The sequence below is a fragment of the Homarus americanus genome, unplaced genomic scaffold, assembly GCF_018991925.1.
Source record: "Homarus americanus isolate GMGI-L3 unplaced genomic scaffold, GMGI_Hamer_2.0 scaffold21914, whole genome shotgun sequence".
Classification (NCBI taxonomy): Eukaryota; Metazoa; Arthropoda; class Malacostraca; order Decapoda; family Nephropidae; genus Homarus; species Homarus americanus.
In genome coordinates, this window is record NW_024719665.1 from 3529204 (window position 1) to 3535301 (window position 6098).

Genomic DNA, 6098 nt, shown 5'->3' on the forward strand with positions numbered 1-6098 from the left:
GCACTACACTTATACCATCACCTGTACAGCGCACTACACTTACACCATCACCCAAACAGCACCACACTTCTACACCACTCACCTGGGGCCAGCACTACACTTATACCATCACCTGGAGCCAGCACTACACTTATACCATCACCAAACAGCACTAGCCTCTATACCATCACCTTTAGGTTTCATCATCACACCCCTTATACCACCACCCAGCCCAGCACCACACCCCTGAGCACCATCACCCAAATAAAGCACCACACTTATACCACTCACCCGGGGCCAGCTAATTACACCTATAAACACTCCACCAAAATACCACTACACTGCACCATCACCCGGAGCCATCACTCACACTTATACCATCACCCAACAGCACTCACACTCTATACCATCACCTGGGGCTCAGCACTACACCTTATACCATCACCTGAGGCCAGCACTACACTTATACCATCACTAGGGCCATAATTACACTTATACCATCACCAGGGCCAGCACTACACTTATAACACATCACCTGAGCCAGCACTACACTTTTACCATCACCAGGCCAGCACTACATAATTTATACATCACCAGGGCCAGCACTACACTTATAACATCACCAGCCAGCACTACACTTAAGGGCTCATCACCTGGGGCCAGCACTACACTTATACCATCACCAGGGGCCAGCACTACACTTATAAATACCATCACCAAACAGCACTACACTTATACCATCACCTGGGGCCAGCACTACACTTATACCATCACCAAATAAAGCACTACACTTACCATCACCAGGTGCCAGTAGCACAGACTTATACCATCACCTGGGCCAGCACTACACTATACCATCACCAGGGCCAGCACTACACTTATACCATACCACACTTATACCATCACCCAAATAGCACTCACACTTATACCATCACCAAACAGCACCACACTTATACCATCACCAAATACTACCACACTTACACCATCACCCGGGGCCAGCACTACACTTATACCATCACCCGGCGCCAGCACTACACTTCACACCACTCACCTGGGGCCAGCACCACACCTCATACCATCACCTGAGCCATCACTACACTTATACCATCACCTGAGCCATCACTACACTTACACCATCACCTGGGGCCAGCACCACACTTATACCATCACCAAATAGCACTACACTTATACACCAAATGGGGCCAAAGCACTACACTTATACCCACATCACCCGGGGCCATCACCACACTTATACCATCACCTGGAGCCACATTACACTTATACCATCACCTGGGGCCAGCACTACACTTATACCATCACCAACAGCACTACACTTATACCATCACCTGAGGCCAGCACTACACTTATACCATCACGTAACAGCACTACACTTATACCATCACCTGGGGCCAGCATCACACTTACACCATCACCTGGGGCCAGCACTACACTTATACCATCACCCAAGGAGCAGCATGCTTATACCATCACCTGGGGCCAGCACTACACTCTATACCATCACCCGGGCCAGTACTACACTTACACCATCACCAGGGGCCAGCACTACACTCCTATACCATCACCTGGGGCCAGCACCACTTATACCATCACCTGGGGCCAGCACTACACTTATACCATCACCAGGGCCAGCACTAGACTTATACCATCACCAGCCAGCACTACACTGCATACCCCACCAGGGCCCAGCACCACACTTATACCATCACCAGGGCCAGCACTACACTTATACCATCACCAGGGCCAGCACCACACTTATACCATCACCAGGGGCCAACACTACACCTCACACCATCACCAGAGGCCAGCACCACACTTATACCATCACCCGGGGCCAAACTACCCTTTACACCACTGAAACAAAGTACCACACTTATACCATCACCAGGGCCAAAGCACACACTGATACCACGCATCACCAGGGCCAGCACCATCAGCATACCACATCACCAGCCAGCACTTACACCTACATGGGCCCCATCACCAGGGCCAGCACCACACCCCATACCATCACCAAACAGCACCACACCATACCATCACCCAACAGCACTACACTTATACCTGCACCCAAATAAAGCACTACACCCCATACCATCACCCGGGGCCAGCACTACACCAATACCATCACCCTAACAGCACCACACTTATACCATCACCTGTGACCAGCACCACACCTGGTTACCCATCACCCAAATGTGAACCACACACCATCACCTGGGGCCAGCACTACACTTATACCATCACCTGGAGCCAGCACTACACTTACACCATCACCTGGGACCAGCACCACACTTACACCATCACCTGGGGCCAGCACTACACTTATACCATCACCTGAGCCATCACTACACTTATACCATCACCTGGAGCCATCACTACACTTATACCATCACCTGGGGCCAGCACTACACTTATACCATCACCTGGGGACAGCACTACACTTATACCATCACCTGGGGCCAAAGCACTACACTTATACCATCACCTGGGGCCATCACTACATTCTAGGCTCATCACCCGGGTGCTATCACCACACTTATACCATCACCAAATAGCACTACACTTATACCATCACCTGGGGCTGTTAATTACACTTATACCATCACCTGAGGCCAGCACTATACACTTATACCATCACGTTGAGCCAGCACTACACTTATACCATCACCTGGGGGCCAGCACTACACTTATACCATCACCAGGGACAGCACTACAGTTACACCAATACCAGGGGCCAGCACACGTGTATACCATCACCTGGGGCCAGCACTACACTTATACCATCACCCAAATAGCACTACACTTATACCATCACTCTGGGCACAGCACCACACTTATACCATCACCATGAGCACTACACTTATACCATCACCAGGAGGCCAGCACTACACTTATGGGCCCATCACCAGGGGCCAGCACTACATACTTATACCATCACCAGGGCCAGCACTATATTTATACCATCACCCTGGAGCCAAAGCACTCACACTTTTACCATCACCAGCCAGCACTACACTTATACCATCACCAGGGCCACACCACACTTATACCATCACCGGGGTCAGCACTACACTTATACCATCACCTGGGGCCAGCACCACACATATACCATCACAGGGCCAGCACCACACTTACATATACCATCACCCGGGCTGTAGCACTACACTTATACCATCACCTGGGGCCAGCACTCACACTTATAACATCACCAACAGCACCACTTATACCATCACCAGCCAGCACGACACTTATAGCTCATCACCTGGGGCCAGCACTACACTTATACCATCACCAGGGCCAGCACTACACTCTATACCATCACTACACTTATACCACCACCTGGGGCCAGCACTCACACTTATACCATCACCCGGGCCATCACTTACACTTACACCATCACTCAGCCAGCATCCACACTTATACCATCACCAAATAAAGCACTACACTTACACCATCACCTGGGGCCAGCACTACACTTATACCATCACCTGGAGCCATCAATACACTTATACCATCACCTGGAGCCATCATTGTCAATTTATACCATCACCTGGGGCCAGCACTACACTTATACCATCACTCCCTGGGGCCAGCACTACACTTATACTACATCACCCAAACAGCACTACACTTATACCATCACCTGGGGCCATCACTACACTTATACCATCACCTGGAGCCATCACTACACTTATACCATCACCCAAAGGCCAGCACTACACTTTATACCATCACCTGGGGGCCAGCACTACACTTATACCATCACCTGAGGCCAGCACTACACTTATACCATCACGCCGGAGCCACACTCACACTTATACCATCACCTGGGGGCCAGCACTACACTTATACCATCACCTGGGGCCAGCACTACATTTATACCATCACCCGGGGCCAGCATCACACTTATACCATCACCTGGGGCCAGCACTACACTCTACACCATCACCTGGGGCCAGCACCACACTTATACCATCACCCGGGGCGAGCACTACACTTATACCACCTGGGGCCAGCACTACACTTATACCATCACCCGGGGCCAGCACTCACACTTACACCATCACCAGGCCAGCACTACACTTATACCATCACCCAGCTGCACCATACTCTATACCATCACCTGGGGCCAGCACCACACTTATACCATCACCAGGCCAGCACTATAATTTATACCATCACCAGCCAGCACTACACTTATACCATCAACAGCCACACCACACCTATACCATCACCAGGGGCCAGCACTACACTTATACCATCACCAGGGCCAGCACTACACTTATACCTCATCACCAGGGCCAGCACTACACTTACACCATCACCAGTGGCCAGCACTACACTTATACCATCACCCGGGGCCAGCACTACCTCTTATACCATCACCAGGGCCAGCACTACACCTATACCATCACCAGGCCAGCACTACACTAATTTATACCATCACCAGGGCCAGCACTACACTTATACCATCACTCAAACAGCACTCACTTACACCATCACCTGGGGCCAGCACTACACTTAAGGGCTCATCACCAAGAGCACTAAGCACTTATATCATCACCCAAATAGTACTACACTTATACCACCCACCAAACAGCACTACACTTATACCATCACCAAAATAAAGCACCTTACACTTATACCATCACCTAAACAGCACTACATCATACCATCACCAAATAGCACTACACTTATACCATCACCAAATAGCACCACACTTATACCATCACCAAATAGCACTACACTTATACCACATCACCAAATAGCACTACACTTATACCATCACTCTAAAATAGCACACACTTACACCATCACCTGGGGCCAGCACTCACTTATACCATCACCCGGGGCCAGCACTACACTCCCCACACCATCACCTGGGGCCAGCACTACACTTATACCATCACCCGGGCCAGCACTACACTTATACATCACCAACAGCACTACACTACACCATCACCTGCAACAGCACTCACACTTATACCATCACCTGGGGCTTGCACGACTTATAGCATCACCTGGGGCCAGCACTACACTCTATACCATCACCTGGGGCCAGCACTCACACCCTATACCATCACCTGAGGCCAGTACCACACTTACACCATCACCAGGGCCAGCACTACACCTCTATACCACCAGGCCAGCACTACACTTATACTCATCGCCCGGAGCCAGCACTACACCTCTTTACTCCATCACTAGGGCCACACTACACTTATACCATCACCAGCCAGCATCACTAATTTATACCATCACCTGGGGCCAGCACTCACACTTATACCCATCACCTGGGGCCATCACTACACTTATACCATCACCAGCCAGCACTACACTTATACCATCACCCGGGGCCAGCACTGGCTAATTTATACCATCACCCAAATAAAGCACCACACTTATACCATCACTCAAATAAGCACCACACTTGACAATACCATCACCAGGTGCCAGCACGACACTCTATACCATCACCAAATAGCACTAATTTATACCATCACCAGGCCAGCACTACACTTATATCACCACTACACTTATACCATCACCCAAATAGCACTGCACTTATACCCATCACCCGGGGCCATCACTACACTTACACCATCACCTGGGGCCAGCACTACACTTATACCATCACCTGGGGCCAGCACTACACTTACACCATCACCTGGGGCCAAAGCACTACACTTATACCATCACCTGGAGCCACCACCACCTATACCATCACCTGGAGCCATCACTACACTTATACCATCACTCAAATAAATTACAATTTTATACCATCACCCAAATAGCACTACACTTATACCATCACCAAAATTACACTTATACCATCACCCAAATATCACTACACTTATACTATCACCTGGAGCCATCACTTACACTTATACCATCACCTGGGGCCAGCACTACACTTATACCATCACCTGGGGCCAGCACTACACTTATACCATCACCTGAGGCCAGCACTACACTTTGTGGAGCCAGCACTACACTTAAGTACCATCCACTCCAGCCAGCACTACACTTATACTGATCACCTGGGGCCAGCACTACATTTGCTACCATCACCCAGCCAGCACCACACTTATACCATCACC